Source organism: Poecilia reticulata, linkage group LG4, assembly GCF_000633615.1.
Source record: "Poecilia reticulata strain Guanapo linkage group LG4, Guppy_female_1.0+MT, whole genome shotgun sequence".
Lineage (NCBI taxonomy): Eukaryota > Metazoa > Chordata > Actinopteri > Cyprinodontiformes > Poeciliidae > Poecilia > Poecilia reticulata.
Genome location: NC_024334.1, coordinates 20,552,477 through 20,574,338, shown reverse-complemented (window position 1 = coordinate 20,574,338; position 21,862 = coordinate 20,552,477). Strand labels below are relative to the sequence as shown.

Genomic DNA, 21,862 nt, shown 5'->3' with positions numbered 1-21,862 from the left:
TTTAAAAACATTGGTGCTTGAACCATGAAATTCATATTATTGCAATTGTAAAACAGTACAATTGTGTTACAAACAAAAATAGAGATGTAGCTTTAACATTTTGTGATCTAAATGTTAATAAAAACCAAGAAAGTGCCAAATACAGTCAGTGTTGTGACTGGGCACTTCCCATTCAAGGATTTCAAGGATATATATATATATATATATATATATATATATATATATATATATATTCAAACTCAAATTATCTGGACAGGATTTGAAAAAAGTAAACACCTGTCCATATAAGTAACACATTTTTTAAATCAATTTTAAAATAAGGCAGTCTCATCACAAAATGTAGAAATATGTAAGAGGATTTTCTGATTTTCTGATATTTGTAGTTTGACATTCGCTCTTGTATGTTGTAGCTATGCAGGATTTACTCGCCATCATTCAAACACACAGGTAACCATGACTGTTTGCACTGTAATTACCTAACAGAAAATGAATCACTCAACTTTGTTGAGATGCTAACAGAAGAAAGGATGGAGACGGAAATCTCTCGTAATGCTGGGATTGTGGAAACTATGAGAAAAGGAGAGGAGGGAGTGAAGGTAAAATGAGAGCGAAACCGAGCCGAGCAGGGAGGGGAGCTCGGCTGCTGACTGGGAGCTCTGCAGCGTGGAGCTTTGAGCGAGAGACTCGCTAAGCCGTGCATGTGTCTGTTGTGCTTGCTGTGGTGCAGACTTGCCTTGCCTCGATAGCCTCCCACCACCGCTTCCACCACTCGGGCAGCTGGCTGCGCCGCTGTGTTTCATCAGCAGCTGCTTGGCTCTACAATCTTTAAGTATCTCTTTCTGTGACTGAGGATTTCCTGCCCCTTGGAGGATTCCCTCTCATTTTGTCTTAAGTAGGCTGAGAAAAAGAGACAGGTTGTAAGGAGGAGAGGAGGACACAGCGGGCCGGGAGTGACCTTCGTGTTGTGGTAAGAAGAGGAGAATCGGTAACGTGCGGGATCCATCAGGTGTGTGTCGGCACTTAAAGGGATGAGTAAGAGAAACTACTGTGGGTTTGAAGTGCTAGTGCATGTTACAGTGAAATAAATGCTCTGTATTGAGTAGTAATCGATTTGTGCTGAAATGCTTTGAAGTGTTTTCGTTTCTTTCCGCTATACTACTCTGTTGAAGCATGCCAGTCTAATGAGGACAATAACGAAAGGAAAGTTTCAAGAAAGTAGGCAAAATAGAGATGCAACTAGGTGTTGATAAATGCATTCTAACATAAGATGGATATTTACAGCAAGGGAAATATAAATGGATAATGCTGCAGATGGATGGAGCAGGAGACTGGGCAGATGTACTTTCTGCCAGCTACAGCTCAGTGATGATGACAGACATGTTTTCTTGTGTTTTGTTTTGCCGGCCTGGACCTGACTGGTGAGAAAAATGTCTGTTTTGAGCATCAATCACTGTGAGCCAGGTGCTGCCTCAAGGTTGCAGAAGTGCTCCTACAGATTGCTTGGACTGTCTGTGTACCTTTTTTATTTGTTGCATTGTGCAATTTTACTGCAGCAATCAGCCAAGTTGACAGATAAAGAAACTAACATTGGCCGTCTTGCAACAGTTCCAACCTTGGGTCATGGAAGGTCATGCCACTGTTTAGTCATGTTCCCTAAACATTGATACCGAAAACGAGTGATAGACGTTCACGAGAACTGTAAACCCCAATGATGGCTGTTTTATGCAGGACAGTGCAGTTCTCCCTCTAGCAAAATCTCCACCTAGCTGGCTAAAGAACATGATTGAAAGGACAAGGTACTGGTGTATCTTCTAAACTTCCTGGATTACAAACTGATTACATGTCAGTGACACGGAGGAAAAAAAGTCAGTCTTCAAAAGCTTCAGTCTGCAACTCGCTTGACCCAGCGAGCTACACACACTAAAAACCTCTTACTACTCTGTGTCCATGCCTTGTCAGTTTAGAACCATTTTGCCCCCCAAAATTGACGTCTTTTAACAAAGCGGATGATCTGTGTGTAACTTTTTATGTTCAGTCCGGTCTCTACAGTCTGAAAACCATGTCTGTGTTGATTGTTGACATGCAGGTTTTTTTTTTCAGGTGTGAGAATCACTGTTCTTACACCTGGAATAGCACAATCTATTTTTGCAAAAAAATAAAAATAGGGACATTAAAATGTGAACAGCACTCTGTGCCTGCTGGCAAAGTGTTTGTGTGATCATTATTTTCTTGGATAATTCCCTGCATCTCTACACCTGTGTGCACATTACTCTGCATAACCATTTAAGCAGAGAAACATAACGTTTGAAGCCTGCAAAAGTTTTCTTTATCCGTCTTGGTTAGGTGTTGCAAAATGGCCTCCATATTCTATCTAGTTATTTAACAAAAATCTGTAGTTTTTATAACTATATACCAAAGCCCAAAGAAAGATCAGAAAAAAAAAGCAGCAGAAGGTGAAATACAACCACAGGTAGTAATATATATTAATTTAACAAATTAAGAGTATTTAATATCATCCTTCAAAAACAGACATCTTTAAGTTCCATTCATCCTGAATATAAAGATAAGATACAGTCATGTTAAAAAGAGACCATAAATTTAAATTTTAGGGTTTATAGTCTTGGTTCTCCCTGTCACAACAGCTGCTACCTTGCACATTTTGTACCGTCCATATTCTCAGGAAGTTTCTCTCACAGCTGTGTTTGAACGTTGATTATGCAAATTAATAGTGCGCTAGTGTTTGTTTTTATTTATCACCTCCAGCGTCTTCAACTGGTTCTTGTTTGTGACTTACCCATGCTCTTCTTCCTTAGCTGTACCTGTTGATATCAACAGCTGAAATAAAGTCTTTCAACCTTCAGACATGCCTCTACTTCAACATACCTGAATCAAACAGATGAAGTACCTCCTCAGTAAACAGTCAAGTTCTCCGCAGTCCTGCTGATCACTTCATTATTTGACTTGGGCGTGTTGAAGCAGATGCATGTAAAAGTTGTAGGAAACTGGCCCTTGAGACCTGGATCTGAAGATTCCTGGTCTAGAGCGTCTCATTAACTTAATTGCATTTCATCAATCCAGACCTGAAAACTGATGGATAGGATTAATCCCGAAAAGACTGATTTAACTTTTTCATCTTGTTCTACTGCCCTGCCATTGTGTTCCAGTGTTGATACAGTTTGGTTAACCATAACATTCCCGTTTGAAATAGTGGGGAATGTTACTGTTGTGGTTTTTCTATTGACTTTCAATGGTGTCTAAAAAAAACTGCCACCTATATTGAACTGTAGACCCAAATTATGTGCACTCAAGATGGTCATTGTGGCGTCATAGCATCATGCTCATATGGTTGATATGACACTTTACGTACTGAATTAAAATGTATTATGGTCCTATAGTTAGTATTTTTTTCATGTTATATTGGGTTGTCTCCAGTTAACAACCGCACATTGACTTGCAGAGAATTAGGTTTTACTCTGGCCAATCCATTTTGTAATCTGTGACTCAGCAGCACGCACGCACACTCACTGCCTTATGTTGCTGTTGAGGTTGTTAGGATTCTGTCCTCGCCTCCGTATTGGTATAGCACAAAATATTGACTGTGAATATGTGCCCTGATCTGATGTAGTGGATATGAGCGGGAAGATTACTCTGTCTGAAAAGAATCTACTCCATAACACTGGCTTGTGTAATATTGCATTGTTTGCTTAACTAGATTTTCTGTGTTCTTGTGTGTCTTAATGCCTGTAACTGTGCTCTGCAGCACTCATAAATTTCTACCTTCTCTAGAGCTTTTAGACCAGGGGGTGGGGGATATTAAATTACTTTCGCTTTGCGCTGTCTGCCAACCACGAGCCAGGTTTATAATATCTTTGATTTAACAAATCTCTCTCAATCGTCAAATGGGCTAAATGTACGCAGAACATTATGCTTTTACTGTATTCATTTAGCCTGCAGCATGGCTATGGGGAGAGTTTTTTTTTTGTGTGTGTTTTCAGCTTAGGATAAACATGTTATCTGTGTGTGCAGGGAAGGCAGGGGGGGGATGGATATTTCCCCATGATAGATTCTGACAGAAAATTTCATTCCCTATATAAGTGCTGCTGGAGTCTGTTTTTGAAGCTTGCGGAAGAGTGTAAGTGTTTATGAATGAGCAATATAAATGCACATATATACGTATAGGGGCTCTAACATTTTTATAAAATTTCCGCTCTTACTTCGTCCTTTTTGTGTCCTTTATGCTTTTAGGATCTGTTAGACAAGGCAAATTCGGGATGGAAGGAGAGAAAGGGAGATTGCATCTTCTTCCTCACTTTCCTCTTACTGGTCCTCCTTTGTGCTATTATGGCTATAATGAAGGCTCATTTATCTCAATCTCAGCACAATCTCATCTTTCACAATGTGACTGCTGTGCTTCTGGAATGAGGATGAGTGGGCCTTTTTTAGGGACCAGTCATGCCTGTGCATGTTTTAAAGATGGATGCTTGAGAATGCTTTTGGGGATTCAGTGACTGGCATGTTGACAGTAGGCATAGGTCAGTAACAGGTATGCCGAGGTTTTTAGAAGTAAGCTTAAAAATCACAGATGTATGCAGTCAAAGTATAAAGTCAAGAAGAAAGTGTGTAGAGAGTAAACTGAGTTTTTGGTCTACAAACTTGAAGGTCAAAGAAGCTTTGAGTTTGTAATTGTCTTACTTTCTTAACAAAGATGCATTTGGTTGTTCCTTTCTTATCTATGCAGTGTTTGTAATCTGCAGGAAAAGAAGACAATAGGTACAATCTGCAGGAAACGCTTCAATAGCACAACTATTTTTAGCAGGTGTTTATATTTTTGCTTAAGGCTATTTATACAAATTTATGCAACAATAAATTAATGTTATGGATATTTGCAATAACTATATAAACATTTCTATGAAATGAGCAGAGGGAATATCCTTTTTTCTGTTTTTAAGCAACAGCAGTTGATTGTTTTTGTTGTAATTTTTGTGTTGATACCACAAAACTATAATATTTCTGCTCTGGTTATAATGCTAATCTCACACTAGCTCATGCCTAGTTGACGACACTCTTTGAAAGTGGATCATATTTGATACAAAAAGGGCTACGCATCGTTTATTTGGTTATCATTACGGGGGCACACCGCTGGGAATAAACTGGATCAGTAAACACGGATTACATAAAGAGCTTAGATTAAGTAAGAATCCTTTTGAGCTCATGGGTTATCCTTGTCCTACTGGAGCGACTGAGGAATGACGAGCAGAGGACGAGGTGGATTTCGAGGCAGACGCACAGAAACACGGATGTGAGCGGAAAGATAATAGCTGACTAATATCATCACTGGTCCCATATCCTCCAGGTCTGATGAAGAGCCTCTCTGAGCATTCCCAAACGCTGTGCTATGATCAGCCAAGGTCACAGAGATTCATGGCACAGCGCTGCAGATTGATGCTTAACTCTGTCTGGAAATGGCACAATCTAATTTGGCCAATGGGCTTCCTCCCTACTTCAGATGAAAAGGATGATTCTCTTTACCCTGGGGTCCTTTGAAGAAGCCAATATGTATGTGTGCATAATATAGCGTGCTAGCTGTTTTGTCAAAGGTGTGCGTTTCTCTGGACATCCGGTTTTATTACTACTTGTGTGCACATGCACGTATGGATCTGTGTGGATGTGTTCAGCACTTGAATTCAGATGCATATCCCTCTTCTCCAGTTTGTGTGCTGCCACAGCATGTTGTTAGGTAATCCATTGGAAGTGATTGGCAGGCCATGATATTGGTTTGGGAATAATAGTGCTATGATAACTCAGCAGTGTTTGCATCCAGAGGGAGACTCCCAGGTAATCGCATTGACTCAACGCAATTACGGTCTTGAATGCATGTGCCTATGACAAGACATTGCTATTTTTCATTTTCTCCTATAAATGTCACAAGCTGTGGCATTTATGACTTATCTGTGTGCTTCCCTGTGTGTGTGTGTGTGTGTGTGTGTGCGTGTGTGTGTGTGTGTGTGTAATGCTGTGTTGCAGCTTAGCAGACAGAAGATTGCTTGTGAGATTTCTGTAATGTCTATAGTTACGTCGCAAGTAGGCTTAGTAGGCTGAGATTTTAAGGATATGATAACCTTGAGATAAAATACAGTATTTTTATGGTGTCACTGTAATAACAAACATTTAGAGCAAAAAAATAAAATGCCATTATTTAATATAATTTATTTAAAACTGAAAAGCAACAATTTTTATTGTTAAAGTACTATGTTGACTTTTTTATCAGTCATAATGTTGTTTATTCTTCTGTGAAAAGTGTTTGAATGCTTCCACATTTCTTCTGTTTTTTTCTTTTTTGTTGCACATAAATGTTTTATCCTTGTAATTGTATCCATTAAGGAACAATAGCCTGAATAAATTAAAAATGAAAGTTATAAAAATGAAAATGGTGGTGAATCTTCCCTGGATTGGGGATCCTACAAAAATTATTTAAAGAGACAAGTATTTAAAGAGTGCCTCCAATTCAAGAGGCTAGAAACAAACTCAGAACAACATTTAAAACACTGAAGCAAAATATAGGTTTTCAAGTGGTCTAGTCAAAGACTAGATTTGCATCAGATTGAATAGATGTAGAGTAAAACCCTCATTCAGGGAAGTATCTGTAATGTGGAGGGGACATATTGGTTTCAGTGGCTCACAAGCTGCTTGCGATTCTCTCTCTTGTGAGAACTAGTCATCTTGACTAGTTCTCATTCTAACTGCAGCTGGCGGACGATTTTACTTAGAAAAGTTTTATTTTGAACTTCCACCTCTGTTCCCCTCTTTCCAGTTAACCTGTTTGGAGCGTGTAATGTCGTGAGTTGTTGCAGGTAATCAAGAAAACTCAAACATAGACTGGCATCTTGGCAGTATGTATTCTGTCAATCGTGTGGAATAGATTCTTTCACAAAGCATTAGAAACAGCACTGAGGAAATAAGTTTGTAAATGTCGAGGGGTCCAAATAAATATTTCTCAAATGTGAGGAAGACGTGTCCCCTTCACATATAATTGTTGTGACGTCTGTGCCCTCCTTGCCAGTTGTCCTTGATGTTAGTTGGTATCAGCATTACCCAACCAGTCATTACGTTTAGGGGACAATTATTTACAGCTGGGTTCAATTGATTTTTTTTTCCTGCTTAAATCCTTTTAAAAATGTCTGTTTTAAATTTTATCTGTCACTGACACCAACATTTTCTCCATCTGGAACAACCAAGTGTGACAATAAGCAACAGCTAAGTAAACCTGTGAGGTGAATAATTTTCTCAACACTGCTTTAGCTTTCTAATTTAAAACGGTTTTATCCTAGCAATATTTGGTTTCTACTGCATAACTGCGCCCTTTGTGTAACCTTAAAAGATATTGAACAGTCAAAATTGTCTTTTATCTTGGTGTCGGACAACGTGGCCATCTTCCTTTTTTTTTTTTTTTAACCAGCAGTATAGGCAAAAAGCATTTTGTTGCAGTACTTGTAGAAAGACACAGCTGCAACAGAAACTCTTGGCATCACTCTTAGAGAAGTTGAAAATAATGAAAGTACATCAACAAAGTGCACAGTCACAGTTTTTGTCCAGGTTGATTCAAGGAGCTGTTGTAGGTGAAATGCAATGCAGCAGAAACTTGAACATCAATTACAGTGATGGAGTGAGCCGGTGCTAGCAGTGTCAGAAAATACAATCTCCTCATCTACACTTTTGTTTTTTTTTTTTTTACTGGGCAAAATTTCACCATCCTTGATCAAATTTTGTGTCGAGAATTAAGATTAAGGCTGAAGAAAAGAATAAATGAAAATGAACAAAGTTTTGCAAATATAATGCCACATGCGGTTGAAATCAGAAATTTATTTTTGTTTGCTAAATTCCACAATGAAAGAATATTCAATTTATTTATTAATTTCTTTGATTTAAGTTTTCATGCAGAATGATTTAACTTCAGTGAGGGTATTAAAAAGATATACTGTGATGTGAAAAAGTGTTTTTTAAAACATTGCCTCTTTGATTACATTTTTTTTTTGCTTGTCATACTTCAGTGTTAGAGAACATCAAACCAAATTAAATTATTCCAATGCATGTAAATACAGAATGCATTTTTAAATTAGTGTTTATTGTTAATGGTGGGGGGAAAAAAACATCCAAACTTGTGTGAAAAAGTGATTCTTCCTAAACCTACTAACCTACATAATACTTCTTTATTTAAGTATATACCTTGGATTCAGGGATATAATATATTTGAAAAAAATATGCTTTTTCCATGTAAACAAGGATTTGGAGCACACAAGATATTTGTTTTACACTTTAAACAATGTTTTGTCTATGTTTGTAGGAGTTTTATGTCATTTTCTTTGGTAATCAACTAAAATCAGCAGATTTAGCTGTTATACTGACAACCTGTTTTTTAACGTTGACCTGTCTTATTATTAGCCACCTTTGCCGCCGATACCTTTTTATTCTGAACAGAAGAAACATGGAGTGTGCGCTCGTCATTTTGCTGCTTTACAGTTTCATACCCGATGGAGCTGTGTGGATGTTTCCCTGCATGAGTTTGTATCCATGGCAGCATGGAGCCTTTTATCAATGTGGAGTTCAAGTTGTTAATATTTATGCAAATGTTAATTTATACTGTCTGCCATGTTTACTACTACCACGCTGCAAACGCTGAGGCTTTACTGACCTTTTAAAATCCCTCTCAAACATCTGAGCATCGACTTTTAAGATACTCTGCTGGGGTTGTAGTGTTTTTCACCCCCTGAAGGAAGTCGGCATCAGGGCCTAATATTTGACTGCTTTATAGAAACAATCCCCCTGACCAAAACCTTTTGAGCTAAAGAGGGTCACAAAGGCAAACAATTGTCTGTGTTTATCTCCATTCCCTTGAATTGTGACGTCACTTCATATAGTATGCTACTTTTAAAAAGTTGGACGACAAAGCAATTCTTCTTGTAGATGCTCTGAATATCTAGATTTAGGATTAATTAGCAAATTCCTATCAAGCATCACTTGTAGTGCATCCCACATTAAGATACTTTTCAGTGTTTTTACAAGCCATGGTTAGCAAAGGTGACTTCAAAATGTAAAACTTGGTGGTTTGTGGATGTTGTACTCAACTTGTACGTCCTTCTGCTTGTGTCTCCAGGGAGGCATCTGAGATGCTGCAGTGTTGAACAATAAGAAAATCCCAGACATGTTGAGCCTGGTCATCGAATACAGTTGTAATTTTAAATCTATAACATCGATTGTTGGAAATTTTATCATTAAAACTGGGAATGATCTCATCCCTTGTGCAATTTTGTCAGGAAAGTGAAGATGTCGGACCATGAGGAATTTATAAAATATGTTCCAAATGCTTACAAAAACAATGCGAAAGGGTGAGACTAACACGAGTCGTTATTGAGGACGGTTGAGACGTCTGTGGTTCAGCTGTTGGGGAAGCAGAAGGTGAACAGGGTGCACCAGGATAACAATAAGAGGCTGTGGATCGATAATGTACTCTCCAATCCATAACATATTAATTGGGGGAAATGCATTATTACTGTTAAGAGACGTGAGGTGGACAGGGCAAACTCTCACACTCTGAAACAAAGAGTCATTTGCAGCCAAACAAGGGTGAGGGACAGAACACCAGATCTGGGAACAAAGCCAAAGGATAAACATCCTCCCCCCTTTCTCTATTCTTTTTTTCATCTTCTCCTCCTCTGTCGGGATTCATTTTCCCAATGCACCTTTTTTTGTTCATTTCCTTTCTTAATATCCTGATTGAAGTGGTCACCTTTTCTTGTTGTGGTTAATGAGCATGTGTCAAAGTCCAGCTCACTCGACCACAGAGCCGGGGATGGCAGTGAAGCTTCTTTCTCTGCCTGAATAAAAGGAGCCTGCAAGCCGTATTTAAAGAGAAACAACTAAATGTTGCATTTTTGATTTCAAGTGAACCTGAATGTTTTCTTTAACAGCTGCACTGCATTTTCTAATTCTTGGAAAATCAGCAACCTATTTAGAAATATGTGATCAGATATCGATTTCCATATATTATTTATTTCGTGATTCGTTCATTCAGTTATACCCCATCTTCTTGTCAGTACAGTAACACACTAAATATAAATCCTGTGTGCAAAAAAGTCCCTCAGTTGCAAGGTTTGCAACTGAGGACCCCTAGAGCCCCATCATATACGGTGCTTTAGCATTACACATCTATGGGTAGACATGTCGGACTACTGCATGTGACTTGACTTTGTATTTAGTGTTGTTTCTTTTAACAGAGCCGTGTTTGACCAGAACATCCTGGGTCTGTGTAATGCAGTAGATTGTACTGTGGATTTTATACTTTGAAATGAGGCTATTAGATTTGACGATAAGTGTGAAAAGACTTAACAGGCTTGTTAAAAATGGAATGAGCAGTGGCTTTGTCGTGTCATTAATGCTCAGTTGTGCTTGGACTTTAATGGACAATGTTTTGTGCCAACCTAGATAAATGGCCATATTGAGGGAACTCTACTCATTTTAATAGAAAAGGTTATCTTCTTTGATTTACAGTGAGTTGCACTCATATTGAACTTTTCACCTTTGTTAGGTTAAAAATACAGGGAATCTCAAATAAAGTCCATTGAATCAATTTAATTCAGTAGACAAACACAGACACTCTTCACTTAAGCTTAAGGTCGATGGACGTTTTATAAAGAAAGTAAAAACTTATCTTTATGATTAAAACAAGCAACCATTTATTGTTCTGATGTTTGTCTTCTGAACATCACTTAATCTGTCCTCAAAGGTGTTTTATAAGTAGACTTTTACTTATTTACTACTTGATTTTGTGCTGATGTCTCAAAAAAATCCGCCCAAAATACCTCAGCTTGTTGAACTGTGAAGTTCAAAGGGTGTGAAAGTTTTTTTGCATGGCTCTGGCCATCAGATAAGGCTTTTGTGAGATAAAGTTGAATTAAAGAGCATAGTTTAAATCGATAATATTGGGTGATCTCACTCAAGTTTTATGAAATCGGCTGCAGTAGGGAGAAAACTGAAAATGCTAAGCTACTTGTCATAATCACAAAGGGCTTAAGTTTGTTCATTTTCTCTTCTGATGCTGCTCTTATCACAATCAGCATCATAACCATAATTACAACAATTAAACAGCTCAGCCTCTCAAGCAATCAACTTTCATTACAATTTAGCAAAAACTACCAATACAAGCCTAGTATTTTCAAAACAGTGTCTAATTTATCGTTTGTCCTCTTTCAAACGTTTGTTTACTCCTGCTGCAGCTGCATTTTGGGTCTGGGCCTCCTGAGTCCACATCACCTCAGCTATTTACAGCAATGCTTCAGCTCTGCACACTTTTACTACTGACACCTTTATCAGAAACTTATTAGTATGTCACTTGTAAAAAATACAGTATGTATCGAACAAATATATCTACCTTGTGATGGAAAAAACATTTTATATTAATTTCAAGATCTAGGGATTTTGTAGGCTGAGCTGATTCTTAAAAATTACCCAAAAAACAGCTATTATGAAATTGCCACAATAGTAATAAACTGGAGTTAAGTGATGTATTTAAACAAGGATGCTATTTCTTTCTCTCATATAATCCACTCTCTGACCATTACCATCTTTTACTGGAACAGGACCTGTGTTCCCCCTCATTCACATAGTCTTGGGTCTAATTTAATGAAGCAAGCAACCTAAAGGACAAATCAGTGTTGAGAACAAAGCTCAAGTAGGATTATAAAGTCCAAGCAGAAATGTACACCTTAAGATTTATAAGATATCTTAGACTGCTGGATGTGAAACTGGATTTACCTACTTGATCTACAGTGAAACATTTATTTAATATAGTTATTGACGTCTACTGTGCCTTTGATTGCATCATTTGCATAGAAATGTGTGAACTACATGTTTAATCACTAACATTTAGTTGCTCAGTCAAATAAAAACAAAATCTAACTTTCATCCTTAAATATTCCTTCTGCACGGCATTTATGTGATGCATCAGACTCTATTGCGAGACTCTTATAACATCTCCAGTCTACCTTTTTGAACTAAAATCACTGAGGTTCTGCTGGTGACTCAGCTAATTTTTGTTTGAATAGGCTTAGTTTTTTTATTGTACACTTTTAAAAGTATTAAAGAACTGAACCTAACAGAATGCGCTGAGCATTACAGTATTAGTTCTCTGGTAAATACTAATCGACGATCAGATAGTTGGATAGTCAAACGTTGAACACAGAACTTTTACAAATGATTTTGTCCTTCCTACAGTAGCACTGGTGTGCTCTATTTGTTATTTAGTGGTTTGTGGCTGAGGGAAGTCTTGTTGGAATGTTAATGAGCCTCTGCAAATTGAACTCAATGACTTTTGTTCTGCATTGCAAGAGTTTGGCGAGAATAAAAAGCTTATACGGCATTGACATAGGGCAGGACTCTGTGGATTTACTAGGTGGTTCATGTCCCTGCTCTCAGATGTGGGCTTGACCTCAATGATATAAAACCACAATGATTGTGAATAAAATCTTCTCTCAACAGGCAAAAATAAACTATTGCACAATTTTTCCCCTGTGCCGAACCTTACACTCGTAAAATGAGTCAGAATGTATTTAGTGTAAGAGAAGATCCTCTGGTCCTTGACTGAAAGGTGAGCCAGAGATAATACTTTTCCTTCAGCCATAAATACAGATAATCATCAACACACGAGGGATTACTTGAATTGTAGAAATAGCTTTTCAAATGAGAAGGAACGTTATATCTGTAACTTGTTCGACTGGCTCATATTTTTCTAGGTTCAGTTCAAGTGTGGTTCAGCCACCGTTTTAAAGATGGTGAAATATTTAACTACATTTCAGATACTCGAAAGTAAGTAGTCATCCTTCACCAAAAAACAAATATATTCAATTGAGGGCACTGAGTAACTAATGTAAGAGAAGCTAAAATCTGATGTATTAATTGAAGTGATGTGAAGCATAGTTGAGATAATTAGCTGCTGAAAAACATAATAATCACCACATTACATACCATCTTTGTAACGGTCTGAGGTTGAACTCTGAATGAACTATTGTGAAGGTCTCGTGATCCTAAAAAGTGCAAACTTTGCACATTAAAAGTGGTTTCTGCTTTGCACTCGTCTCCTACAGCAGCAAAACTATCAGCTTTGGTTCACTGTTTCAAAGAAATATTTGAAACAGGAAAAAAGGGGGTCACCAACTACAATCTGCATGTTTTTTTTTTCCTGCGTCATTCAGAAAACTGTTTTCTCAGGAGGAACGGCTTGGTTTATTCTCGTCTCTTTACGTTTGTAGAACAAAGCCTCTTACTGTATCTAATTTTGCTGTCTGGGTTCTTTCACTAGGCTTTGCTTTTCCACTTTGACTGCTTTATTTCTCAAGTTTTTTCCTTGCGACTTTGCTGAAACTTTTAAAAATATTTTTAATGAGGTACAGGTACATTTTCTAACATCTGATTAGAAATTTGTGAAATTAAAATGGGTCAAAGACCATTTGAAGTGTTTTTTTTTGTTTTTTAATGCCACATAGTTACGACTAATAAACATTCTCCACTTAGAGTTGCACAGGAAGTGCTCTACGGTATATGGCCAAGCAGGAAGCTCTATGTACTTTAGTTTATTGTCGTGGCAACAATTTGATTAAAACAAATCTCAGTCTCGTTTTTACTTTATCGTTCTCAGGACCTCAGATTTCTTCGGTTGCCTTACAGGTAGATGCTCTGTGAGTACAAAAAGCTTATAAAATGGTGAAGTGAAGCCAGCATGTTTGAACCTGTCGTATTTGTGTTTTTCAGTTAAAAATAGCAAAGGTTTATTGATGGCCTTGTGTTTGCGGAAAATCAGCACAAGTGAGAGAAAAGGGAAGTGCACGACGCGTCCAGCTTTATGCATTTATCTCAAAACCGCAGCTAAGCTTAAGCTAGGACAGAGGGGAAAATGGGAGAGAGAGAGAGAGAGCGAGCGCGTGCGCGCTCAGGTTTTGTATCTATGATGGACATGGATGCTGGAGCTCTACATGCAGTCAGATATATGCATTCAGAGAACAAGGACTGTGTATTTGAGAGAGAAATAAAAAAAGAGATACTGTAGTTTTGCAACTAGTGAGAAAAGCAGTTTCTGCACTTCCTTCCTTGCCATCGCTGTCCTCTCTCTCCTCCTCCCTCTCTGCAGTGAGAGGAAGGTATGGCTAGATGAGTTGCTGTGTTACCGGGAATGCAGCAGTGAGGGAGGTGAAGCTTTATTTTCCTGTGAAAGGTGTATTTTTCTCTTGTCAACAGCCATGGCTGCATCAGCCTCTCCTTGACTCCCCCTCCCAAACTCCATCTTATTCCTTACATTTCTCTCTGCTTCCTATCTTCTCCCTTTCTCGTTTCTTGTCTCCTATGTGAAGCTGTACAGGACAGATTGAGGGTATTATTATTTTTTTCCTCCCGAGCTTTTCCTTCCATGCTGTGATACTGAAAGTCCCGCTCTGCTCCTGTTTCCAAGATAAATTTAAAAACATTTTTCTACAGCTGCACTCAAAGTCAACCCCTCCCTCCCCTTACACTCCCTGCTTCTGCCCCTCTATCCTACACACAGACCTACATACACACCCACTCTCTCAAGCCTCGCATACACAACCCGTCTCTTCATTTCTTCCTGAGGCCGTGCTTCTTTCTTGAACACTGACATCAGATAGCCTCCCTCCAGCAGTCCACTCCTCTGGGAGGGATTTGCATCTTATTTGCATCTCATGACAGATTAAATAGAGCAAACTGTGCTCAATCTGGAGTGGAAATGATGAGGAGGGAGGAGAGGAAAGGTGAAAGGAACCGGGGAGAGTCGGTAGACTGACAGTGGTGCACCTCTGAGCAGCTGTTACTGTGACTCTCCTGTCCGACATCCAGCTAATGTGGCTCCAGAATGAACCAGTTCATGTAAAACAGAGTCAAACTGGTCAGTGGATAGTTTTGTCTTCTAATGTGTAGATTTACCTGAAGCTGCTCTAATCGGTACCACATGGTTAAACATGACCACCTGCTTTATTTCTTAGAATATTGCATTTTAGGATAAAATGCAGTTAAGGATCAAATTATTTTTACATCTGGCAGATTTCAAATAATTCGATTTTGCGTAGTTTTTGTTCCGACTGGAAGAGGTGTCAACATTTTAGAGAGGCCCAGTCAGAGTCCTAATTTGAATCTGATGTGGAAGGAGCTAAAGATTAGGGTGATGGCAAGGAGCCCTTCCAACCCTTGGAGTTGATCACCAGGCATAAATCATTAAAATACTAACAGACAAACTGGAAACTGTTGAGCAATTATGTAATTATAAGGATGGCTAAAATGCTGCAATACAAAAAAAGAAGAAAGGTGTAATCATCAGCCATTTTTAATTTAAATTAGTGGTGGAATTTGTTTAAATGTTTTCATTGTGTTGACTGCAGGGCTTGTAATTGATCACAGTTAACGACATTTTAATCAAACCACTTCAACAAATAAACATTCTCAATTTAAAACCCCTTTTTGCTGCTAAATTGAATAGTGAATGTGAATTCAACAACAAATATATTTTGTTTTTAATCTTGGGTTTCTCAACCATCAGATTAATGGAAAGTAGTAAACTTTGTCCATTCAGCTCTCAAGTGTTTCAGGAACTTTTTGCACAATAGACTTTTCCATCGTCCCGTCAGATTATGTTTTGAAGCAAAAATTAACCCCCATTGGACCAAGAGAAGCGACTTTGTAATCCATCCACACCAAACCTGCTGTGGTTTCACAAACCACAGCGTTTATATCCGCTAATCTAATAATCCGCGGATTTACTGATATATCGGAAACTGATGAATTGAAACATTTGTAACGCATCAAAAACTTTGAAATTGATCAATTAGAATTAATGCATCAAAACATGCAAGACGTATTGCATCATTCTCTAATATCATAAATGGTGCAGTGAATCGTTCAGCCCTAATGGAAATCATGTACATCAAAAATTTCCCAGGATAAATGTTGTAGTTTGACTGTAATGAATAACACATAATGGGACGACTAGACGTTGTTTTCCCAGTTACAATGTTTAGTTGTAACCGGGAACTAAACTGTCTCCACTCAATAGTTTCCTCCTATCCATAAAATCTGATAACAGCATAGGGAAAAAAATAATACTTTCCTAAAAGAGAATATGATTGCATTCTATCAAAGGTGAGAGGCTAAGCTGTTTAAAAAAATGTTTTGCCATATTTTTGTCGAGCCAAGTTAAAAAAACTGACAAACTGATTTTTAGCAAAGACGTAGAAGTAAGAGCATTTTAAATCTGAAACTTTCGAGCCATGCAGAGCTCAGGTGGTTAGTGACGTTAAAAATTGATGTTGCCTTTTAACCGCGCTTGATTCAGAGCTGAGTGTTGTTTACATTCAGTCACTGTCTCTGTGTCTAATTTTTCTTGTAGTGCATCAGTTCTAACAAGGAAATGTTCTGCTAAATCAAACATGCTTTTGCACTCAGGGATTGAAGTATTAAGTTTTTTTTGTATTTACAGCTTGTTGGTCTTCTATTGAATTTATTAACATTACTCTAAAAATAAAAACATACTTCACACTCATCCATTGTTCCTAGTAGGAGTGTCATTACAATATTGTTAAATATTTCTAGCTGTGTGGTGTCCTTAACAATTTACTTTGGACATTTATTAAAACAGAAATGGGAGTGAATGTATTTATTTGATCCCCTATATGTTGAATTTTGTGTGCATTACAGGGAACTCTTATTTCTTCTTACAACTATTTGAGTATTTTCTGTGATCATCTACACTCAAATAAGGTTTTGAAAGCCATAATCAAGCCTGAAATTAAATTAGCAATTAGCACTCCACTATGAGGGATGAATGCAGACTAAAAACCAGAACTGTATTAGTAGCTTGGGAATGTTTACAGTAAATTCACACACACGCACACACGCACAGATGAATGTTATTTATTCAGCCGTTTCTCTTATTGCTGCCATTTGGAGCATTTCTAGAGTGAGACGTTTACTCATAAAACTTTGATCAAAATGTATTCATGAATCCTGGTTAACTTGACACTTAGGCAAACAAAAGCACAGGTGTAAAATGATGATAAATGATCATAATTTCCCATCTTGCTGCTTTGGTTAAATCCATGCCTGTCAGTACTGACTCTGAAGTATGTACTTATGGTCAAAATACATCAACCTCTTTAGCAAAGTAGTTTCATTCAAGTTCATACACTGTGCATGAACAGACATGGGTTTTTTGGGGATATGTTTGATAGGGCAGAAGATATTTGTTTGTGTAATTTCGTATAAGTCGGTGTGTGACAATGCTGAGATGAACCCTGATGCATCGTGCCACTCCGTTATAATTACCTTATTGCGTTGTCTCCTCAACGGCAAACGCCTGTGAGGAAGAGGCTTTTTCAATTAGAGCTTATTCTGTCTGAGCTCCGGTCCCTGCCACATGCTCTGTGATTCTCTCTGTGTGTGTGTATTCGGTAACCTTTCTAATTTCACACTTGTTAAGTTTCCTTGTAAAAGCCAACATTTTAGTAAGAAGCCCTCAGGATGGGTGAATGTCATTAGTAATTGTGTGGAAGTGTGTGTTGCTGTGTTAGATGGAGCAGAGATTAATTTAGTAAGTGAAGAGAGGAAGACTCTCCCACACTCTCCGAGACTCGCCCACAGACCTTTTACTACATTGTCTTGGACAGAGACCCAAACACACGCACACACACATATTACAAGCAGAATACATTACCATACTGTTGCTTACATTTCTGTGACAAAATGAGGTGATCAGCCGTTTGCTGTTGCTGGTGATCCCAGACCTCTGCAGGCATATTTTGCCTTGTGTGTTTCATGTTGATGATTATGCTCTCTTTCCGTTTGTTTCTCTGCATGTGTGTGTGTGTGTGTGTGTGTGTGTGTGCCTCTCTCACTCCTCCTCTCTCTCTGTAATTTATGTGTTGTTGTTGGAGCTGGTGCTGATAGGCCCAGAGATGGCATTTAACTAAAGAGCAGAGAGGCTGTTAGCTTCTCCATTCATCTAATCAATCTCACTAATGAAACCACTGTCCTCTCCACAGCCGCTTTCTTCCCCGTCTTCCTTCATTCTGCCCTCTGCCTTCTCATCATTTGCTCTCCATGTGCCTGCACCCATTCACTTGGTATCCTGTTGGATTTTCACGGCTGTTGTTTGGCTTCCTTTTATCCTCGCTCGCTTCAAACATCTGGCCTAGATTAGCGAGCGGCAGAATCGTTCCCAATGAGCCTGCTTTTTTTTTTTTTTTTTTTCCTATCACCATTTCAGCAAAAACTTGCAACTCCTCCTTCCCCCGCCAGAATGTATGGTGGATTGACCCAGTTAGGGTGAGAATGGGTATTGTGCCTACATGGTTGTGTGTGTGTGTGTACAAAGTGTGTACTTCTGCCTACTTGAAGTTGTGTCTTCTCCTGAATGTTTCACAAATAAGCTGACATGATACTCTTGCAGGAGTGGATTATTTTGTCCATTTCGGGGAAACTGTTTCTATTGATTTGCCTTTAAAAAGCAGTTTGAACACCAGGTGTATTTGAAAATTAGATCTATACTGTCGTGTTTCCGAAATGACGTTTAATAGTCGGTCTACTAAATTTTGTAGAGGCTGAATGGAAAAAAGTATTTATTCAAACAGATTGGTTAAATATCAAACAGATTTATTGTTGCACTCCGCAGGCTGTACTTACTTAGGACGTAGATCAGTGAGATAAAATCTAAAGATATGTCATTTGACACAACATGTGCTAAAAGAGCTGTTTATAAAAAACCAATAGTATTTCCTTTGCAGGGCTAACATCCATATGCTTGATGTTTTGCTATCAGGCAATGACATGAATTTAGTTTGCTGTCTCATTACTTCAAATAGAAAAAGCTGATGAGAAAGAAAGGATGTCAGATTTACTGCCAGTCTCACTTTTCATCCCACATTCTTGATCAGACCATTTAATGAATTTGACATTATTTGGTGCACACTGAATGTGGCAATGACAGAGGTTTTAACAAACCAAGAAAGCATCATCCTAAAACGACAACAAGCTTTATTAACAGACTTAAGTCCATGTAAAGTCAACAAAGAACACAAAGTATAAAATAATAAAAACAGAAAAAAGTAATAATGGGGGGAAAAGGGAACATAATACAATGAATGCATGTTTAGGCAATCAAGTAGCAAATGTTATTCAAAATAATTTATCTGTATATTAAAGTCTTTGAGGAGCCTCAGAGCAAGAAGGGAGGCGCCAACACTGGAAGAGCATTATTAAAAAAATAAAAATGAACCCAAGCAGATAGATACCTGGAAGCCCCAGAAAGAAAACTTGGCAAATGACTATAAACGAGACTTATTATGGGCAGATGCAAGATTTATTCTACAAATATTACTACTTAATTAAATTCACACTCAAACAGATCTTTCAAACCATGCATATTTTTATTTGTATCAAACAATTGGTAGAAACAACCGAGTTTATTAAGTTGAAAATGAAAGCTTTTTAGCTGATTTTGTTTTTCTCCAGCAGTGAGGTAATGGAAGATAAATAAAGCAGCGATTTCATTACTGGTTAGCTGAGGAGAAAGAAAAACAAAAGTGATGAAAATTTGAGTAAAACATTGCCCTTGTATAAATTACTGTTGTGGTTGTTAGCGCTCAGCCCTGAGGTCCTGATGCGAGGTGGACAGAGACCTTACGAAGGGCCTTTTTGGAAAGGTTTTTCCTTCAGCAAGGTCACTCCTCTACCCTATCCACCAGTGGTTCTCGGTCTGCATCTGCCAAACATCCAAAGGGTTTTCTTTGACTTCTGAGCACATTTCCTGTGTGTCTACTTTTATGAATATCAAGTTAAAAACTAATGTAACAGTTGCTTATTTTTAAAAATCCAAATTGATTTCCTGATATAAAATTATAGCATACACTTTGGAGCTGTTGCGTCCAAAGTGGCTGTGCCAGCGTGTCTCACACACTGACACACAAACACGCATACAGGGACAAAAAAATAAAAAACCCAACAACACGTGCAACATAAATCAGTGTCTTGAAGGCTGGTCTCCAGTGAGGCCATTTTGACTTCAGTGTATAAATACATATGTTATGGAGAGTGCGCTTTTGCGTGTGTTTGAGTGTTTGCATCTTTGACTTTGGATAAATCTGCTGAGTAACAGTGCAGAACGGGTTTGCTGACCTATGTAGGAGGACAAAATATATCATTCATAGTGCATTCCCTGCACACATACGGACATGCATAAGTAAATGTAGAAGGCTGTGCACTTGAAAACTGCAAGACCTTTCTCTAGGCAGATCCTAGTGCTCTGCAATATGTGCTAGTGATGCACAGATGAGAACTTTGTAGCTCATTTCTGAGTTTCAATTTTGATAAAGCTTTGACCTGCAATGCCAGTTTTAGACAACTGACTTATTTTTAGGAAATATAAATGGATATTGGGGCCTGACTGATGGGCAGCCTCACTTCTGCCAGTCTGTTTCAGGGCAGCTGTGGCTACAATGTAGTTTACCACCATCAGTGTGTGAACAGGCGACTGGCGGGTTGAAGTGTAAAGTGATTTGGAGTCCTCAGACTTGATGAAGTCTTTTACAAGTGACGGCTATTTGGAAGATGAATCCTCATGTAGCAATGCCTGCCTCGGCTGGAGCCAGACCCAGTACATCTACATGTTTAAAGTGAAGCGCTGCATTTCTGTCATCTACTGTTATTCGGATTAATAGTGAATGTATACAAACATTTTTAAATAACCTTTATTTTGACATAAAACAAAAACATAAAAGTTATCGAGTAAAATGTCATGTTTTAAGACTACTTTTTAAGACTGCATTTTTTTTTTTACAAAGTCAATAAATAATTATTTCAAGTAATCATGTTACTAACCAAAACAATCCTTAAGAGTGACCAGTCAGCAATTAGAGGCAGCAATACACTGTACATCAGGAGGTGCAGATTTATAGAATCATTTCTAGATACAGCAAACTTCAACATCTTGAAATGTTGGTTTCCTTCTTAAATTGCATCTTTCTCTGTGGCTCCTCTCGCTTTCATTGGAAATACCTCAGTGGCACTGATGATACCTCGCCTTGAGTCTTCTTCCTCACATCCAAAACGGTCATTTTTGCGATCTGATGGCATCCACTGTTAGGAGGAAAATCTGATTGGCAGGTCATCGTGAGGGGTGATCGAGGTGAAAATTAGTCAATTGTGGTCAATAGTTTCTAGATGTATAAATAAAGGCACAATATTATTGTTCATTTAAAAAAAATCATATACAATGTGGAATTCTACCCTTGAAATGTTTTGATTCACCTCTCGAATTGCACCGTTAGGGAGGAAACGGCAAAACGGAGATCCTGTTTTGCGGAGATCCTGTTTTGCTCTCACTGTGAGCAGAAGATTATTGCAACAATTTCAGCCGTGGCTCCGTTTTCAAACTCGATACACATGCAAACACCGCTCAGCCGGATGGGCATCAATCACTCCTCAAAGCTTACATGTCAGGTGTGTTTGCTGCCACTTACCTCTCCAGGCTCACCGGTCAAAGACCTCAATCAGGATTTACATTCACTGCACAGCACCTTTTTGCTCCTTTACACACTCACTCCCCGGAAAGACGAAGAGGAACACATACTTACATCCAAGAATGGAACCTACAGTGCTGTTTCGCTCTATAAATTACAGTAAAACTAGATGATGAAATAGAGACTTGAGTCTTTTTTATTTTTTTTGGTGAGATAAATGAGTGTGTGAATATGATAAGAGGGGGAAAAGAGTGGATCAAAAAAGATGTACGGAGTAAAGGTGTGAAATTGAAAGAATC

At 38.2% G+C, this 21,862-nt stretch overlaps 1 protein-coding gene across 2 annotated transcripts in view; it reads left to right on the top strand.

Moving 5' to 3' along the window:
* The first annotated feature begins 676 nt into the window (after window positions 1-676).
* dab1a (DAB adaptor protein 1a) overlaps window positions 677-21,862 on the top strand; it is a 238,643-nt gene continuing 217,457 nt past the window's right edge. For both annotated transcript variants that reach the window (XM_017304518.1, XM_017304517.1), the window contains exon 1: window positions 677-1,006. The gene's annotated coding sequence lies outside the window, so the exon portion shown is untranslated. The remainder of the gene's footprint in view (window positions 1,007-21,862) is intronic.